The sequence below is a fragment of the Pongo pygmaeus genome, chromosome 13, assembly GCF_028885625.2.
Source record: "Pongo pygmaeus isolate AG05252 chromosome 13, NHGRI_mPonPyg2-v2.0_pri, whole genome shotgun sequence".
NCBI lineage: Eukaryota > Metazoa > Chordata > Mammalia > Primates > Hominidae > Pongo > Pongo pygmaeus.
The window spans coordinates 46,742,115-46,764,159 of record NC_072386.2 but is presented as its reverse complement, the minus strand read 5'-3'; the positions used below and the strand labels follow the sequence as shown (position 1 = coordinate 46,764,159).

At 34.6% G+C, this 22,045-nt stretch overlaps 1 long non-coding RNA gene across 1 annotated transcript in view; it reads right to left on the bottom strand.

Moving 5' to 3' along the window:
* LOC134737966 (uncharacterized) overlaps window positions 1-22,045 on the bottom strand; it is a 119,837-nt gene that overhangs the window by 37,076 nt on the left and 60,716 nt on the right. The window lies entirely within an intron of this gene.

The following is a 22,045-nucleotide window of genomic DNA, read 5'->3' as shown; positions in this document are numbered from 1 at the left end:
GTAGCCGAAACAACCCCATCAAAAAGTGGGCGAAGGATATGAACAGACACTTCTCAAAAGAAGACATTTATGCACCAAAAGACACATGAAAAAATGCTCATCGTCACTGGCCATCAGAGAAATGCAAATCAAAACCACAATGAGATACCATCTCACACCAGTTAGAATGGCGATCATTAAAAAGTCAGGAAACCACAGGTGCTGGAGAGGATGTGGAGAAATAGGAACACTTTTACACTGTTGGTGGAACTGTAAACTAGTTCAACCCTTGTGGAAGTCAGTATGGCGATTCCTCAGGGATCTAGAACTGGAAATACCATTTGACCCAGCCATCCCATTACTGGGTATATACCCAAAGGATTATAAATCATGCTGCTATAAAGACACATGCACACATATGTTTATTGCGACACTATTCACGATAGCAAAGACTTGGAACCAACCCAAATGTCCAACAATGATAGACTGGATTAAGAAAATGTGGCACATATACACCATGGAATACTATGCAGCCATAAAAAAGGATGAGTTTATGTCCTTTGTAGGGACATGGATGAAGCTGGAAACCATTATTCTCAGCAAACTATTGCAAGTACAGAAAACCAAACAGTGCATATTCTCACTCATAGGTGGGAATTGAACAATGAGAACACATGGACACAGGAAGGGGAACATCACACTCTTGGGACTGTTGTGGGGTGGGGGGAGTGGGGTGGGATAGCATTAGGAGATATACCTAATGTTAAGTGAAGAGTTAATGGGTGCAGCCCACCAACATGGCATATGTATACATATGTAACTAACCTGCACGTTGTGCACATGTACCATAAAACTTAAAGTATAATTAAAAAAAGCGAAAATACATCAATGTGCGTTAACATATTCACTGAACAAATGAGAAAAATCACAAGAACTTTTGAAAAAATGCAGAAAAATTGAAAATATTTTATAATTGAAAGACATGAATTTTCATGTTGAAGTCACACAGTAAGTTTATAAAACAATGGAAAAAATTAGGTTCACCATAGTCCACATCACAGTAAAATGTCAGATCACTGGCTTTCAGCAAAATTCTAGGGAAATGAAATGTTTTAGGCCTCCAAATGGCTTTGGGCATTTTGAATAGAATACTGAAAACAAAAAGACAGTGGGCTAATAGCTATAAAATTCTGAAAAAAAATCTGGTTTTTTTTCCCCCCATATAAAACATAAGCTCTATCTTGGCAGAAGTAAGAGAAGAAATGTTGAAGAGGCAGCAGTTTAAGCATGCAGAAGAGAAGGACATTATCAAATCTGCAAGTGAAGTTCAGGGCATGTGCAGAAGGAAGTGAAGAAATAGAGATGCCAACCCCATCTCTCTTTGAATTCAAATTCTTGAATCCTACAGCCAAGGAAAAAATGGACCTGGTTAAAAATTCTTGAAGGAAAATTATTTTAACATAGAATTCTAAATCCATCCAAATGATCAATCAAATTTAGACTAGAATAAAGACACTTTTAGATATGCAAGAGCTTAAAATATTTATATCCTATTACCTGTACCAAAGATGCCTTTGGAGAATACTTGCTGTCAAATGAGAAACTAGGACAAAGGAAGATTTGGAATATGGAAAATAAATAGATTGAACGCAGAAGAGAATTACAGAGAATCAACATTATAATGGTAAAGAGAGATCCTAGGGTGAAATATGTACCAGATATAGAAGTCAACCATTTTGGATTCAAACTGTGTGACACAAGATACAGATATTTTGAGGATTGACATCACATAACTTCTATGTTTTTACCAACCATTTATAGAACCCACAAAACTACTGTAAATTCTATTCCACAAAAATAAGGAATTAGCTCTTACATAGCTATAAACTTCAATCTTCACTTTTATGAAAGGGAAAAAAAATGAAAGTAGACCGGTAAAGGAGAAGTCTTGAGATTTAGGAATCAGGCAAACTTATCAGGGAAGCAAATGAGCATTAATACGTCCCCATATTTCCACATAATATACTGCATGCTTTCAAGGAGTGATTTTAGACGGTATTTGAATTGTTACTTAAATAATAAAGGACTTTCTAATTCTCCTCCCTAGAAGTAATCAATTTCTACTGTGGTAGCCACCAAAATTACCTTTAATATTATTTAATTTTGAAAATTGTAAGCATGATTTAATTAAAATATATATTCATTTTAAAAAGAAATTTTAGATCTACCAGTCTGCGTACAAGTAGGGTTTTTTTAAAATGACTTAAAAGCTGAACTCCAAGGCTTAAAATGCCTCCTATAATTGTATTTCCTTCAGAATACCCATTCCTCCTCTAATTAAAAATCTTTAAGTATTGTTGAGACTAAAGTAATTCTTTCAGAAATTTTGAATTTTCAATATTATGCTGCTATTTTGAGCCATAATACTCTTCTAAGTATTATCAAATTGTATTGCATAATCTGTGTTACTCCATGTGGTACTGGAATATGTATAGTCACACTTTAAATAAGGCACTTCCAAAAATTAATCCTACTATTTCTAGAATTGTTTTACCCTTGATAATGCTGTTTTTATATTTACTTTATTTTTCTGTTTTCTCTTCACCATCTTTTTCTTTCTTCCTTTGCATCCTTTCCCTCAACTACATATTTCTTTTCCCTTGCTTTCTACTGCTTTTTTCCTCTTGTAATCTCTTATTCCTCTTCTCTTTGCCTTTTCTTCCTCTACTCTTGGGGATTTTAACATGATCTCCGTGGGACCCCATGTATGGATGCGCTTCAGGCGATCCAAAGATACTCTGAAAGTGAGTGCAAGTTACTTATATTGAAAGTGGGTTACTTGTTGTGCTTGTTAAGTATCCCTAAAGTCCCAAAGAAGCAAGTGAATGACCAGAAAGTTGTAAAGAGAACCCCAATCACCTCTCTCAAATTCCCCTTTTTGTTTGCCTCTAGTTTCCATCTACAGTCTCGTGCAAGGCAAACTACCAGGGAAGTGCTACGATGTTTCCTCTCATGTTCATTTCCTTTCTTTTTCTACTTTCACTTGAAAAAGATGAAATGTTTTCCCTTAAGAAACTGCATTGTACTGGCAGGAAGGAATTAGTTCCTGTCAGTGCCATATCGGAGGAAAAAACAACAACCTGCAAACACAGTGCTGGAGAACCTGGCAGCTGATGATTCTCAGGAATAGGAACTAGCAGGATGCTTCGCTTCTAAGCACCCCTTGCTGCATTCATGCATGAAGGATAAAACGTCTTCTGCTGTTTGCCAGTTGATTTTGAAGAAAAAAACAGATACCTTGCAACTTTTAACCCACTGCTGCAATGACAAATGTGAAAACTATTCTTCCACCACAAGTTTTCTGAAATAGACTAGAAATATAAACATTTTTTCCTCTGTCTCTTTGTTCATGACATTTTCTATGCCTCAAGATTTTTCCTCAGCATATTCTGAATTTAATAGACTACTACTAATTCATTAAGAGACAACTTAAATGCAGCCTTTGGTATGAAACTTTCCCTCATTTGAATGTACTCTACTGTCACCTTTTTCTAGTCATATATACAATGCATTATCAAAACTATGTGTGCCTTTTAGCAGAGGTGGTGTCTAATTTACCTTTATTTGTTACAGTATCTATAAAAGCAGAAAGTTTGTAGGTAGGCAAATTATGTAGAATGATTGGATAAATGAATAAATGCATTTTAAGTTCAAAAGAGCATTTATTTAAGTTGCAATACCCAAAATCAAAGCCAATTAATTCCTTTTATAAGATGCTTATATGGTTTGGCTGGGTCCCAACCCAAATCTCAACTTGAATTGTATCTCTCAGAATTCCCGTGTGTGGTGGGAGGTTACCAGGGGGAGGTAATTGAATCATGGGTGCCAGTCTTTCCTGTGCTATTCTTGTGATAGTGAGTAAGTCTCACCAGACCTGATGAGTTTATCAGGGGTTTTCGCTTTTGCTTCTTGCTCATTTTCTCTTACCACCACCATGTACAAAGTGCCTTTCACCTCCTGCCGTGTGAAACTGTAAGTCCAATTAAAACTATTTTTCTTCCCAGTCTCAGGTATGTCTTTATCAGCAGTGTGAAAATGGACTAATACAGTAAGTTGGTACTAGTAGAGTGGGGCATTGCTGAAAAGATACCCAAAAATATGGAAGCAACTTTGGAACTGGGTAACACGCAGAGGTTGGAAGAATTTGTAGGGCTCAGAAGAAGACAGGAAAATGTGGGAAAGTCTGGAACTTCCTAGAGACTTGTTGAATGGCTTTGCCCATAATGCTGATAGTGATATGGACAATAAGGTCCAGGATGAGGTGGCCTCAGATGAAGATGAGGAACTTGTTGGGAACTGGAGAAAAGGTGACTCTTGTTATGTTTTCGCAAAGAGACTGGCAGCATTTTGTCCCTGCCCTAGAGATTTGTGGAACCTTGAACTTGAAAGAGATGATTTAGGGTAAACAACAAAAGACATTTCTAAGCAGCAAAGCATTCAAGAAGTGACTTGGGTGCTGTTAAAGAGATTCAGTTTTATAAGAGAAGCAGAGCATAAAAGTTTGGAAAATTTTCAGCCTGACTTGCAATAGAAAAGAAAAACCCATTTTCTGGGGAGAAATGCAAGCCACCTGAAGAAATTTGCGTAAGTAGCAAGGAGCCTAGTGTTAATCCCAAAGACCATGGGGAAAATGTCTCCAGGCCATGTCAGAGATATTCACAGCAGCCGCTCCCATCACAGACCCAGAGGCCCAGGAAGAAAAAGTGGTTTCCTTCTCTGGGCCCAGGTTCCCTGTGCTATGTGCAGCCTAGGGACTTGGTGCCCTGTGTACCAGCTGCTCCAGCCATGGCTGAAAGGGGCCAACATACAGCTTGGGCTGTGGCTTCAGTGGCTGGAAGCCCCAAGCTTTGGCAGCTTCCATGTGATATTGAGGCTGCAGGTGTACAGAAGTCAAGAATTGAGGTTTGGGAACCACTGCCTAGATTTCAGAAGATATATGGAAATGTCTGGATGTCCAGGCAAAAGTTTGCTGCAGGAATGGGGCCCTCATGAAGAACTTCTGCTAGGGCAGTGTGGAAGGGAAACGGGGGGGGGGGGTTGGAGCCCCTACACAGAGTCCCTACTGGGGCACTGTCTGGTGGAGCTGTGAGAAGAGGGCCATCGTCCGGCAAGCCCCAGAATGCTAGATCCACCAACAGCTTGTACTGTGAGCCGGGAAAAGCCACAGACACTCAACACCAGCTCGTGAAAGCAGCTGGAAGGGAGGCTGTACCTTGAAAAGTCACAGGGGTGGAGCAGCCCAAGAACATGGGAACCCACCTCTTGCATCAGCGTGATCTGGATGTGAGACCTGGAGTCAAAGGAGATAATTTTGCAGCTTTAAAATTTGACTGCCCCACTGGATTTCATACTTGCATGGGCCCTGTAACTCCTTTCTTTTGGCCAATTTCTCCCATTTGGAATGGCTGCATTTACCCAATACCTCTACCCCCATTGTATCTAGGAGGTAACTAACTTTCTTTTGATTTCACATGCCCATAGATGGAAGGAATTTGCCTTATCTCAGATGAGACACTGGACTTTGAACTTATGGGTTAATGCTGAAATGAATTAAGACTTTGGGGGACTGTTGGAAAGGCATGATTGGTTTTGAAATGTGATGACTTGAGATTTGGAGAGGGCAGGGGTGGAATCATATGGTTTGGCTGTGTCCCCACCCAAATCTCAACTTGAATTTTATCTCCCAGAATTGCCATGCGTTGTGGAAGGGACCCAGGGGAAGGTAACTAAATCATGGGGGCCGGTCTTTCCCATGTTGTTCTCATGATAGTGAATAAGTCTCACAGTATCTGATGGGTTTATCAGGGGTTTCTGCTTTTGCTTCTTGCTCATTTTCTCTTGCCATCATCCTGCAAGAAGTGCCTTTCCTCTCCCACCATGTGGAACTGTAACTCCAGTTAAATTTCTTTTTCTTCCCAGTCTCGGATATGTCCTTATCAGCAGCATGAAAACACACTAATACAGATGCATTATATGAATTGCCTGATATAGATCATAGATCAATCTGTAAACATTGATTAGTGAAATGATATGCCAGATCACAGTAAGGGGTGGAAAACACACATGCACACAGAGTATATTACATACTTCTAACAGTCCTTCAATAAGGAAATTCATTTAACTTAATTTAGCATTTCCCACTATCGTTAACTTTTAGGACACCTACTATATTTTAATTTCCCCAAAAAAGAAATATTCTATAGAATCCATTAAGCCATTTTGGAAAATCATAGGCTAAATAATAAATATTTTATTTTGTTTTGCACTGTAGAGGCAAGATTGTGTGTGTGTGTGTGTGTGTGTGTGTGTGTAGAGAGAGAGAGGATCCTGAATATCACTTCATTACAATACCCATATTTTATTTAACAATGCAAAACAACACCTAGCCAACAATATATATTTTTAAAACTATAAAACTAAAAACCCACAACTGTAAAACTCCACATGTAACTAAGACTTTCAGACAAATAAATGTATTATAAAGTTTTCCTGTAATTATTTGTATTTAAAATAGTTAATAGGGAGCAGCTGAGTCCTCTCTTCCATTCAAAATGTTTGTTTTAACTCTAAGCAGTTAAGTTGGAATGGTCAACAAATAAAGAGTAAAAGTAATTTAGAATAAGAGTGATATTTTTTCCATGATCTTAGGGAAAATTAAATGTCCTTGAAACTACCATTAAACTGAATTTAATAACCTGATATACTAAACAGGAACGGAGAAAAAAGTGGTCTATATTAGCATTACTAGACAGCTACAGAGTAATTCCACTGAAATTCACAATTGGTTGGAGGGAAATTGGAGAACTTTATCATAATATTTGAATTGGTTTTGTTAATTCAAAAAAGCAAAATACAAAGGTGAATTTTATTTGTAAGAATGCTATGTAATGGAGTCAATCTGGAATATATTAATAAATATATCACAAAATCACATAGAGTAGAAAAAGGAGATGCTTTAATATTGGCCATTAGACTTTTCCCATCTATGTTTCACATTGCTTTCGGGGTTTGACCTTATGAGACTCTATCTGCTTTCTGCTGTGAGCTATGCGCAAACTGCTGGCAGGACACTATCCATGTTCCTTTTGAAAAATCAACAATGACAGTCTTTCCCTAGTGTGTCCTGTGCTCATTATCTATGTCTCCAAAACTAAACCACTTAATACAAATAAAATGTTCTCTCATGTTTAGACTTTTAGAAAGTACACATTAGCTACAGCCTAAGAATCATCCTTAGAAAAGATGTTTTTGCTTGCTGTATAGATGTTGCAGGCAAAAAATGTAATAGCCAACTGGGTAGTGTTCTGATTTCTGCATATTTTGAAAATGGGTATTGTAATACCATCTCTTTAGCCTGCAGTTTTTTTAAAAGAATAAAGGCTTCTGAAATCTGATTTTGTTCACCTCTGAAGACTTTCATTTAAAAGCTGAGCACTTTAGAGAATTATTAAATTGTTCTGAGATGCAGTTGCCTCATTGCAAAAATCAAGCTCTTAACTTTTTCGTAGTAGTACTCCTCAGGGAGTATACACATACATATATACGTACACATATATACAATACATACCATAAAATTGAGACTTAGAATGTGGTTATATAATATGTTTCCATTCTCTTGCCTTTAAAAATCATTATAAGCACATCTTTTTTGTAGGAGTCATTTGCTTTTCAATTCCCATAAACCAACTAGTCTACAGCCACAATTATTCTAAAAACATTCCACAGCCATTTAACCTGCACACACACATAGAAACACATCTGAACTCGCCAGGTGCAGTGGCTCACACCTGTAATCCCAGCACTTTGGGAGGCCGAGGGGGGCAGATCACAAGGTCAAGAGATCGCGACCATCCTGGCCGACATGGTGAAACCCCGTCTCTACTAAAAATACAAAAATTAGCCGGGCATGGTGGCATCTGCCTGTAGTCCCAGCTACTTGGGAGGCTGAGGCAGGAGAATCAGCTGAACCTGGGAGGCAGAAGTTGCAGCGAGCCGAGATTATGCCACTGCACTCCAGTCTGGAGACACAGCGAGACTCCATCTTAAAACACTCACACACACACACACACACACACACACACACACACCCCTGAACTTACATACACATGCGTATTCATATAGTAATACAGAAAATACAAAGTTGTTTGTCTCATCTTCGGCAGTGTTAGATGTGGTTAGCAATATGGACATTATAGACAGAAAAAATGAACATGTATTCTCACAGGCTCTTAGCTGGAGCCTCAGGAAATGACTAAGAAATGACTGATCAGTCAGAGAGGATGATGTTCAGCCTAGAAAATCACTAACATAGATCAGTGCAACCAGGAGGTAAGCAGTTTCTGGAAACTTGACACATTGAACTACTTAATTCAATGAAAACAAAGTAGAATTTGTTTAATAGAAACTTGGCTCATTCTACTGTCGTATGCTTCTAGAAGAATGAATGATGTTGACTGAAATCTAGAAGATGAGTATATTTTGGGCCACTTTTCTTTTCCCTAAGTAAAGGGACCTGTATAGAATAAGAAAATAAAAATTATAATTAAAATCACAGTAATGCTATGACAGAGGTCCTAATTTGGGGGAAAATTTAATAATTTTAGGAATATAACTTTGATGATTTCTTTTTCAGAAACATAACATTGAAAGACACATTAAATCTCTGAATATATATTTTCAGGATATGTAAGTATTTCATAATAGTAAAGCTTTTGTTATAGACAGTGCCCTGAGTAAAATGATAGAGTCTGTTCATAATAATTTTTCAAAGAGGATTTTGTCATATACTGAGAATGCGAAGAACAAGTTAGGATTCATAATTCATTTTTGCATTTTTTATTAAATATATGACAACACATTCAAGAAGTCTCATTTACTTAGATATTAAGAAGTATTTTAGAGTACACAAGTGGAAGAAAGGCAATAGCACAATAATCTCATTCACTATGATGAAATATCAAGTGTACATGGCATGGAAATTTTGTCTCGTAGGTGTAGAGAGGAATTAAAATTACCTTCATTTCTAGCCACAGCTGCAAAACAGAAGAGAATTTTATAAAGCTGAGAAAGCTTACAAATGGTTACATTGTTTATGCTTGCAAAATGTTGGAAAGAAAATAAATACAATTATATAATTTCAAAATTCATTATTCATCAAAGGTTCTCGTTTTTCACAAATCCAGAAAAAATATCAGAATTAATGGAAGGGAAAATAATGCTTGAATACTATAAATATTGTTTTGTTTCTCAAATTCTGATACCTTTAGTAAGATACAATACCAAACTTTCAAAAAAATTATATATTGGACTACTTATGGGAAAGCTATTTCAAAGTTGTTTTACATTTCAGACAAAATTTCATTTGTTTCTGCCTAAAACTGTACTGCTAAGGCCAATATTATAATGACTTGTCTGGGAAAACAAGATATTTGTAATAGATATTTAAGTATTTATTTTATGGTTATGCCATCAATATTTAAAATTGACAACAAGTAAATGTTGTAGTACTTTTAAGAGTGGTTATATTTTCATAATTATATAAATTAATTATGTTCTGTGCAACACTGAGTCAACACTATTCGTCTTAAATAAATAAGTTAATACCTTACGTAAAACTTTAAAGCACAGAATTATTTTATTTTTTATTTTTAAACAAATCTTATTTTAGACACAACATTATTTTAATCTCATCAAGATTCTTAGTGTAGGTGCCATTAGCAAGTTTCCATCAGTTCAAATGTAGAACTTTTTATTGTGTTATTTTTTTGTTTTTTGTGGTAGCACTCAAGAACTAATAAGGGCATGAAGCTACAAAATATTGAGTATCGTTGAAAATTTAATGTATATAAACATTTATATATAAATTGTAATATACATGTAAGTTATGTATATAAACATTTATCAAACTTCTTCTAATGGTGTTTATTCAGAGTAAAAAGGATGGGTAATGATAAAGTTGATTTTCATCTTTAAAAGAGTGAATGGAGATGTAAAGTGTGTGTATGTCTAGTGTCTACTTTTTTAAAAAAAGAGTACAATGGAGATGAAAACTGTGTGTGTGTGCGCGTGTGTGTATGTTTTAGAAATCTTTGATGAAAGCAACGTGATGTCATTATGATTAACTTAAGCACAAAATGAATGATTTGAAAATCTGTGATATAGTCCAGAATAAAAAGAAAAAAGGGAAAACTGCTTTCTTAGAAACTGGAATTAGGGCTCCTCCAATGGACACTGTCACTAATGGGGACATACTTCAGACAACACTTGTTGAGGGTCTTCTATCATTTTTGTTTTTCTGGTGGTACTAAGCATCTGTTGCTTGCACAACTCCAAAAGAATTTTGGAGAAAAGTTTCAAGGATATTGTTTGATAATTAAAATGATTCCCTGTAAGTTTAATTGTGAAGGGTATAATTTTCAGCATATTATAAATACAGACTTTACAAAATATAACTGCTATATAATTGCTTTAAATGTAGTCAATAGGATCTAAATACCATGAAGATTTGATACCTACAACCTTCAGTCATGAACAGTCTATATTCCAAAAGAGGAGATATTTCCAAACTGTATCACCTACGAAATTATAACCTAATTAAAAATATATTTTGTTCTTGAAAGTCTTGTATTAAGGATGTCAACAGAATAGAAAGCTGGTTCAGTTCTTTCACCAGCACACAACTGTACTCCATTTGTTTATGTGTCTGCTAAGCTTAGACTGTGCCATCTTCCCAATGAGAGCACACTTTTCTTGAATCGAGCTTCATTCTCCAGAGAGCTGCTAAGTAGCAGGAAGTGGTGAAGACAGCAGGGCTGGAATTCAAAATGGTAAGGAAAGAGATAAGGAAGCTTCTTTATCTCTGATACAGAAGCAACAAGTAAAATGAGCACTCCAAGTTAAGTGTCAGCACTTTGCTGCGAGAGTGAATGTGTTCAAGTGCCTATGAAAGTCTTTTAAACAGCTGAGCTGGTTTATGTAATTCCATCAGTCAAAATTATTTGTGTTAAATTTTAACAACTAGTCACAGTTGAGAGACATCAAAGTTGGCTAATTGTGGAAAAGTGATATTTAAAAATCACTTTTCCACACGTTTATCAATGCTGATGACTTTATATATCCCTACCTTTGTCCTTGCTTTCATCTCCCTGTTCCTTTCTCTTAAGTAGTCACTTTCCAATTTTCCTCTGATTGTTTACTCATACCTTGTTTCTCAGATGGTGTCTCTTAAAAAAAATTTTAGGATCAATATTTTCTTTGCATTCCCAACTAAACTTTAATCACCATGAATGCAAGTATAATGTCTATATTCACTCACTATTATATTCCCAGCACCCAGCAGAGGACATTCAATAACTATATAAGAGAATAAATAAAAAATATAAACACGTGGTGGCTGATGCCTGTAATCCCAGCACTTTGGGAGACCAAGGTGAGTAGATCACTTGAGGTCAGGAGTTTGAGACAAGCCTGGCCAACATGGTGAAACCCTGTCTCTACCCAAAAATACAAAAAATTATCAGGGCATGGTGGTGTGTGCCTGTAGTCTCAGCCACTTGGGAGCCTGAGGTAGGAGAATTGCTTAAACCCTAGAGGTGGAGGTTGCAGTGAGCCGAGATCACACCACTGTACTCCAGCCTGGGCGACAAAGTGAGACTCTGTCTCAAAAAAGAAAAAAAAATTATGGATGTATACAACTGTAACCAAGAAGACCAGCATATCGTAATAGCTGGTGTAAAAAAAATGGCTAAACCCAATAGTGAAATAATAGCTTTGCCAGTAATTTAAAGACTAAATTCAGAGATGTCATCCATCAAAGGAACATTATTTTCTGAAAATAGTGATAGGTATATTGAAAAGAGCTCTGCAGTTAAAGACATCTAGGAGATACTGAATAAAATTTAATAAACAGAAAAAAGTAATGAACAAATGATGGATTAAATACAGAACATTGAATTTGCCCTATGTTTGATTCCTAGAAACCTGCTAATGAAAATGATTAAAATAATTCCAGATGAATTGTTAATGCCTGTTACATTTTCATATTATTTATCATCCCACATAATATATGCCTTCCAAATATGCTTATGGCAATGAATCTGAAGAATGAATACAGTGGTAATCACATTTATCACAACAAGTTATGGGGGGAGAATTGTTTTTATACCATGCAAAACACTCCCTATCCACTGGTGATTGTCAAATATTGTGGTCTAAGAAGAGCACCATAGACAAAAATTCAAAAACACATACTTTGCTACTCTCTTGAATTATTCTTAGTGGGTTTTACTAACAAAACTACAAAAAGAAATACAAACTTTATAAATTATCTCAAAATGAATCTGTAAGGCAAAACTACAGCAATAACAGGAATGGTGCTAGGAAAGCTGGTGGAGTGTTTGTGAATGTGTGTATGTGTTTGTGTGCTGTGCTTGTGTACCCAACTAAAACACAGCATCCTAAATATTTTCAAGTTTAAAATTCTAATGATTCATTATAAAAGCACAATACAATAAAAAAGAAACCCTTCTTTAAACTCTGGCCAAGGTCCCTCTAGCAGAAGGCCAGGATTCTAACAAGAATGAAGACAAAAACATGTCTGTGAATTCTCAAAAATTCACTTGAAATTTATTTTGCATCCCCTCACCTTGCTCAGTAACCATGTTTTGTTAACACTGTCTGTTGAGCCTTGTTGGCTCCTGGTAATTGGAATATGTTGTTAACTGAACTGCTGGAAGTTCTAGTGCTTGCAGCTAATGCATTCTCAGAACTGCACAGTATGAACACAGCAGGTGTAAAGTAAAAGCAATAATAAAAAATTGAACAGACTTTAAGTGCTATGATTATTACTGTAGGCCAGTTTTTATCTTCCATTTTAAAAGTATACTTCTTGGATTTCCTGTGTCTGAAAGTATTGATAGCCTCATATTTTCTTTCTTAGTGATGGGAATTAAATATCATATTTTTAAAAAGCAAGTAATATTTGAAAAGACTTGCCTATAGATGGTGAACTCCTAAATCTATGAATGAAATTATCTGAAGATTCTGAGAAAAATCCCTCAAATAATCTAACAACTGATTAAAAAATTCAATACAGGAGTAGCTGTGACTTTTAACATCAGCTTTCCCCTAGAGAGCTTTTACGCATTGATCAATTTTGCATCTTTCTAAAGTCAAAGGAGGAAAAGAACTTGTTTTAGAGATAGAAACTCTGAGTAGCAGAAGCACTTTTCAGTGGTAGTTGGAAAGTAGAATAATGAAAATCAAATTCTAATTTCAGCAATCCATTACCTATGCAAGATTGTGTTTTGAAATGAGGATAAATGTATCTTTATTTCTACCTGTAGAGATATAGATATACTACCAGAAAAAAAGATACACAGGTAGGCTTATCTGAATCTACCATCAGATTATTTCATCTTACTTATTAAGAGCAAAAATATTATATTAATGGATTATTTTTGTCATCTTTTTCTCTTTAGTAACTTACAAGGTATGAAACATTCAAGAACTAGTAAGATATGCAAATCCTGTATGTACCTGAAGTGTTTTACAAGAGCATGTCCACACTGATGTTATACATTCATATTACTATTAATAATTATTCATACTTTTCATAGTTTTACTTCCTGCCTCTGATCCATCAGTGCACTCTGGCTGCTGTAACTCTAAAACATATTTAAAATTAAATCACTTCTCACCCTTCTATTGCTACTACTATGGTCTGCGCTACCAGGCAACAGCCACCTAGCATGATCTGTCATTTCAATTACTGTCTCCTAACTGATCATTGTTCTTGCATAATTTTGGTGTGTTTTAACAGAGATCCGTAATGGTACCATTAGATCACATCAGCTCCGTCCTCAAAATATTCCAGTGTTCCCTATCTGCTTTAGAGTAAAGGATAAGTCTTTACAATGATTTACAAGGCATTAAGCAGCCTCTCTCTTATGCCCCATTACATTTCTGATCTCATTTACTAAAATTATTTTTTTTCAGTCTCTGTGCTCCAGGCACACTCACCCCTTAGCTGTTTAAGCAAGCCAGTCACACTCTTACCTGAAGACTTTTGCACTTGTTATTCATTCTGCCTAGAGTGTTCCTCCTCCTGATAACCATTTGGCTTTCTTTAGGTTGTTTCTCTCATATCATTTTCTAAGTTTAACCTTCCCTTCTTACTCTATTTGAAAATCCACCATTCCACTACTTCCTAATTCTCTTTATTTTTCTTGTTAGCACCTCTTAATATGTATTATTTATTTACCCAAATAGAACGCAACTCCATGAGGGAAATTAATTTCTTATGTTTTGTTCACTGTTTTATACCAGTGTTTAGTACAGTATATGAAACATAGAAAGTAGATGCTCAATAAATATTCATTTAACATTTTTCCTAGATATGGGAAGCATTTTTTTAAAATCATGGGATTTTAGAGATATGGGAATCTTAGATTTCCTGCTTCCAGCAATCTTATTTTACAGAGTGAATACTGAAGACCAAAGATGTTGTGTCCTTTCCAGAGTCAAGTAGTTAATTAAAGTCAGAATTTGGAATAGAAGTTGGGATTTTTAAAATTATTCTTGAAATGATTATATCCTTTACATCTCATTATTACCACTATGTGAATTTTAAATTTGAGAGAGAAAATAAATTTAAGATGTATAAGCATATAAAAGTAGTGGTCCTGAGAAATTATAAAATCTGAGTTATTGATACATAAAATTATTTATAATTACAATAGAAAAATATCTATAGCTCATAGAATATCACGTCAGTTATAAATTAGAAACATCACAATGTGAGTGAAAAAATATATAGCACAAGCACATATTATACTAAGAAATACTATAATTGAAAAACAAGCATCTCATTATACTCAACACTGGTCAGGCCCTTATTAGAATAACATCTTCAATACTGAGCTCAGGAGCAAAATGGGGATGTGGTCAAATTGAAGTGTGCTCAATTGGGAGCCAGAAAGATAATTAAAGTGCTGGGAAATTGGGCCTTTGAGGATAGGTTAGAGTAACTTGGATTACTGAAACTGAATCAAAGGGGGTTGAGGGTAGATTGGATAGTAGTTGCCAAGTGTAAAAATAGTCTTATTTTAAAGAAAGGAAGCCAGCTGTCAGGTTCTCTATAGGGGAATAAGAAGGGGGTCAATGCTATTTCTCTGTAGGATAGTGAAATTAGGTCAAGTGTAATGAAAATTTTCCTCACACGGGAGAATTATTAAATGGGAAGACATTACTGAGAAAAGTATTTTCATATGGTAGTCTAAAATTTGCCGTGGGTTCTCAATGTTTGAGATTGATTAAATCTCCCCTTTGATGAGGGCATGGATAAGGTAACAGAGCAAATTTTCTCCAGGTCATTACATGTCTGGTTCTCATTGATTGTTCCACTTCTTCTTGAAATAATGCTTGATTACAATTTAATTGTAATCTCATTCTGTATAGGTATCTTCGTCCCTTTTTGCACTAATCAAATTTAATATTGCTGAATAATGTTGCAGGAAAATTTTTATGAGATTCTTACAATCACTAATACATCAAGGCCATTTATTAATAGCTAGACTCTTTCATGAAATATCTTCCTAAATTTCTTAATTCCCTCTTCTGACCCACGTCCTTCTTGCTAAATTGCATTTTACATTCTTGCAGAAGAATTAATTCTTCCTAGCATAGATCTAGTCATGATAATTTTTCTTAAAAAAAAGTTTGGTGTATATTAACTATTTGCATCTCTCTGTGGCCAGAGGAATAAAGGCCCTATGTATCTCTTGCACTTTAATCCTGGTGTAATGCATCATTTTATGTTGGACACCATTTTCCTTTGATAAACTGTCTTATACATTATACTGGCCTATTTTATTTAATGAAATTTTATAGGCTGCATTTTAAAAGGGCATAACTTAACCCACCTTATCATATCTCATTCTTATTCCTTCTTTTATCAGTCACCTGCTCAACACTTAAAAATGCTGGCTTAGTCAATTTGTGCTGCTACAGCAAAATACCTAAGACTGGATAATTTATAAAGAACAGAAATTTATTTCTCACAGTACTGGAGACTGGGAAGTTCAAGATCAAGACACTGGCAATTTATCTGGTGAGGACCTCTTTTCTGAGTCCTCACATAGCAGAAAACAAAAGGGCAAGCTAGCCTAAAATTGTGTGACGTCTCTTTTCAACGGGCTTAATCCCATTAACAAGGGAGCAGCCCTTATGGCCTAATCACTTCTTACAGGCCACACCTCTCAATACTATCACTTTGGCAATACCTAAATTTTGGAGGGGGCTACATTTAAATCATAGCAAATGCCATACAGATGAGTATGCCCTCACAAAGACATCTCTGATTCTCTGGTTTGAGTGATTCCCACAGTTCTGTTGGAAGAAGTATGATTAACAGTATACTCTAACTTCTGGCTGCCAGTTTGCCTTAAGGGGGCAATTGCATATGTATTCTCTCATTTAGAATGAGAAATAATGCATCATTAACAAATTTAAGATTTTTTTTCACAGGAAAGATAGACTACTTTTTAAAAAGACTTTTCCATTTCCCCCTGTCCTAAATTTGTTTCATTTGTTTGACAGATTCCTAGCAAGGATTAATGTGTAAATAGCACAATTTTGGTTACAAAAATTCCCTTTTCAGTATTGATGTATTTAAATTTTTCATCATTTATTCATTATTTATGGTATATAGGTATATATACCATAAAATACACAAATATTCTAAAAATTGAGAAAAAGTGGTTCAAAAATTATTAATTGTATTACTTAGAGATAAATCACTATAAAAATGTGAAATTTATATATATATAGAAAAATAGAGTGCATAATAATATTAACACAACTTAAATAAATGAGTTTTTACAACTTTGTTTTGACCAAAATGAGATGCTTTACAAATACTCTTTTGTAATCCTTTATCTCCAATGTTTATTGTATAGTGAACATCTTTACACAGCAAGTCCAAATTTATTCCAACAGCTGAATAGTATTCCACTGTTTTGATGGAGGGCTGCCATGTTTTATCATGCAGATTTTCCATCGATCAAGTGTCCGGGACTGAGTATGTAGATAGAGGCTAAAATCTAGCCCAAATTGCAGTCACCCAGCTGCATAACAATTTGTGCCCGACCAGAGGAACTGTCCTTTTCTAATTGACATGAATTTTCCATATGGGTTGTGGTGGTCCTGTAGTTTTAATTTACAAGTTTTATAAGCTCATAGTTTAAAATATCCAATAACTCAATAAGGCTTATTTTCAAACGTAGCAGTATCACTGCTCGAAACCCATCCCTAGTCCCCTTCTTCTTTTTATATTGAGACCTGTCTAGAGTTACATTAAAATTTTTTTCTAGCTATATTAAGGTATTTCTAACAAATAAAATATGTATACATTCAGGATGTACAATGTGATTATATGTATATATGTACACATACACACATTGTGAAATGATAACCATAATCCAACTAACACATCCTTTACTACAGTTACCATTGTGTGGTGTGTGTATGTCTGTGTATGTGTGTGTGTGTGTGTGTGTGTGTGATGAAAACACGTAAGATCTACTCTTTTACCAAATTTCAAATAAACAGTATAGTAATGTACTGTACTGTAATATACAGTATAGTCACCAAGCTGTACATCACCGAAACTTATTTGTCTTATTACTGAAAGTCCTCCATAATTTTGGTACCTATTACCAATGTCTTCAACTATTTTAGCTATTGCTTCTAAAATTTTCATAAAATTTATTAATAAGATATTTTACTCCATATCTTAATGTTTCAGTTTCAGATGTCATTCACTGAACTCCTGCTATGAGAAAAATGGGAGTTTCCTTTCTTATAACCAACCACATCACTTCCAGCATGTCAAATGTATACAAACACAGTGCTCACAATAAAATTGGTAAAATCTTTTTACTGAATTGGTATTTATTGTCCATGTGCTTATTATTGCATACATTGTATTCATTATCCAAGTGATTGTATATATATATATATATATATATATACACACATGTATATGTATATGGGTATTATAATACTATTATGTTTTTTCAAATATTTTTATTTTTAATTTTTGTGGGTACACAGTATGTGTATATATTTATGTGACATTTGAGATATTTTGATACAGGCATACAATGGATAATAATCACATCAGTGTAAATAGAGTATCCATCACCTCAAACATCTATCCTTTCTCTATGTTACAAACAATCCAATTATACTGTTATTTAAAAATGTACAATATATTATTGTTGACTATACTCACTCTGTTGTGCTATTAAATACTAGATCTTATTCATTCTATCTAATTATACTTTTGTACTCATTAAACATTCCTAATTCCCTCACCTCTCACTACCATTCACAGCCTCTGGTTACCATGATTGTACTCTCTATCTCCATGAGTACAATTGTTTTAAGGTTTAATTCCCACAATAAATGAGAACATGTGAAGTTTGTCTTTCTGTGCAAGCTTATTTCACTTCACAGAATGACCTCCAGTTCTATCCTTGTTGTTGCAAATGACATTATCTCACTCTTTTTTATGGCTAAATAGTATTTTATTGTGTATATGTCCTGAAGGGTTTTGCCAATGTTTTCTTTAAGTAGTTTTATACTTTGAGATGTTAGATTTAAGTCTTTAATTCATTTTGATTATATTTTCAAACAAGGCAAAAGATAGGTGCCTAGTTTTACTCTTCTGGATATGGATACTCAGTTTTCACAGCGCCACCCATTGAAGAGACTATCTTTTGTCCTATGTATGTTCTTGTATCTTTTGTCTTTGTCTAAATAAGTTCCTGTATATGTATGGATTTATATCTGAGTTCCCTATCCTGCTTCTCTGATCTATGTGTTTGTTTTTATACCATGCTGTCTTGTATAATATCTTGCAGAGATATTATACAATATCTCTGTAGTATAAAGTCAGGTAATATGATTCCTAGTTTTGTTCTTTTGGCTCAGGATGTCTTTGACTATTGAGTCTTTTGTGCTTCCATATCTACTTTAGGGCTATTTTCTCTACTTCTGTGAAGAATGTTATTGGATTTTGATATGGATTGCATTGAATCTATAGATCTTTTTACATAGTATGGCTATTTTATCAATATTGATTATTCTAATCCATGAATATGGAATATCTTTACATTTTTTGTGCCCTTTTAAATTTCTTGCATTAATGTTTTATAGTTTTTATTATAGAGATTTTTTACTTACTTGGTTGTTTATTCCTAAATATGTTGATTTTGTATCCTGCAGCATTACTGAATTTGCTTATCAGATCTAACAGTTTTTTGGTTGAGTCTTAGGTTTTCCCAACTATAAGATTATCTCTGCACACAAAAATAATTTGAATTATCTCTTTTCTATTTGGATGCCCTTTATTTCTTTCTCTTGTCTGATTTCTCTAGCCAGGATTTCCAGTACTCTGTTGAATAACAGTTGTGAAAATGGACAATCTTGTTGTGTTCCATGTCTTAGAGGAAGAGCTTTCAGGTTTTCTCCATTCGGTATAATACTACATACGAGTCTGTTGTATATGGCTTTTGTTGTGTTAAGGTATGTTCCTTCTATACCCGCTTTTTAAGGGTTTTTATCATGAAGAAATGTTGAGTATTATCAAATGCTTTTTCTGCACCAGTTGAAAAGCTCATATATTTTTGTCTTTCATTCTGTTGATATGATGCATCACATTGACTTGTGTATATTGAACCATCCTTGCATCCCTGGGTAAATCCACTTAGTCATGATGAATGATATTTTTAATGTGTTCTTGAATTTGGTTTGCTAGTATTTGTTGAAGATTTTTGCTCAATGTTCATTAGGAATTTTGGCCTGTGGTTTTCTTTTTTGATGTGCCCTTGTCTTGGTATCAGGGTAATTCTGGCCTCATAAAATGAGTTTGGAAGTATTCCCTCCTTCTCTATTTTTCAGAATAGTTTGATTAGGATTGATATTAATTCTCCTTTAAGTGTTTGATAAAATTCAGCAGTGAGGCTGTTGGGTCCAAGGCTTTTCTTTGCTGGGAGACTTTTTATTATGACTTTGGTCTCATTACATGTTATTGGTCTATTCAGGTTTTGGATTTCTTTATGAGTCAATCTTGGTAGGTTGAATGTGTGTAGGAATTTATCTATTTCTTTTAGGTTTTCCAATTTCTTGTGTAGAGTTGCTCATAGTAGCCACTAATGATCTTTTCACTTTCTGCAGTATCAGTTGGAATGTCTCAATTTTCACCTCTGATTTTATTCATTTGGGTCTTCTCTCTTTTTTTCTTAGGTTAGACATTTGGCAATTTTATTTGTCATTTCAAAAGACCAACTTTTTGTTTCATTGATCTTTTGTATTTTTTTATTTTAATTTTATTTCTCTCTGCTTTAATCTTTCTTATTTCTTTTCCTGTACTTATTTTGGATTTGGTTCACTCTTGCTTTCTTTTTTTTATATATTTTTTAAATTTTTAATTTAAATTTTTTTTTTTTGAGATGCAGTCTTGCTCTGTCGCCCAAGCTAGAGTGCAGTGGTGTGATCTTGACTCACTGCAACCTCTGCCTCCTGGGTTCAAGCAATTCTCCTGTCTCAGCCTCCTGAGTAGCTGGGACTACAGGCACACACCACCACGCCCAGCTAATCTTTGTATTTTTAGTAGAGACAAGGTTTCACCATGTTGGTCAGCCTGGTCTCAAACTCCTGACTTTAGGTAATCCACCCACTTCAGCCTCCCAAAGTGCTGGGATTACAGGCATGAGCCACCATGCCTGTCCTGCTTTCTGGTTTTTATGCTGTATCATTAGGTTTCTTATTCGAAGTTTTTCTACCTTTTAGATTTAGGTGCTTATTGCTATAAACTTTCCTCTTAGTACTGCTTATGCTGTATCCAACAGGTTTTGGTATGCCGTTATCTTTTTTTTTTTTTAGAGAAATTTTTCAACTTTTTTTCTTAATTTTTTTATTTCAACTTACTTGTCATTCAGGAGCATATCATTTAATTTATTGTCTATGTATAGTTTCAATATTCATCTTGGTATTGATTTCCAGTTTTATTCCAGAATAAATATCTTCTCTGTGTTCAGAGAAGATATTTGATGTAATTTTAATTTTTTGAATATTTTAAGACTTGTTTTGTGGCCTTATATATGGTCTATCCCTGAGAATGATGCATGTGTTGAGGAGAAGAATGTGTATTCTGTAGCCATTGGGTAAAATGTTCTGTATCTATTAGATCCATTTGGTCTATAGTGCAGATTATGTCTGATATTTTTTGTTAATGTTCTGTATCTATTAGATCCATTTGGTCTATAGTGCAGATTATGTCTGATATTTTTTGTTAATTTTCTCTCTGGATAAACTCTCTAATGCTGAAAGTAGGTTGTTGAAATCTCCAGCTCTTATTGTACTGAGGTCTTCTCTCTCTTTAGCTCTAATAACATTTGCTTTCTATATCTGAGTGCTCCAGTGTTGGATACATGTATGTTTACAATTGTTATATCCTCTTGCTGAATTGACCCTTGTTCATTATATAGTGACCTTCTTTGTGTCGTCTTATAGTTTTTGTCTTGAAATCCATTTTGTCTGGTATAAGAATAGCTACTCCTGCTTTTTTTTTTTATTTCCCTTGGCATGGAATATCTTTTACCATCCTTTTATTTTCAATCAAATGTGTCTTTCTAGGTGAAGTATATTTCTGGTAGGCAACAGATTGTTGGGACTTTCTTTTTTTATGTATTCAGCCACTCTATGTCTTTTGATGGGAAGAGTTTAGTTCATTTACATTCAAATTATTATTGATAAGTAAGGACTTACTCCTGCCTGTTTGTTTATTTGTTTTCAGGTTGTTTTGTGGTCTTCTTTTCCTTTCTTCCTTCCTGTCTCCTTTTAGTGAAGGTGATTTTCTTTGGTTGTTTTAATTTCTTTCTTTTTTTATTTTTTTGTAGTATCTGTTATATGTTTTTAAATTTGAGATTACCATGAGATTGCA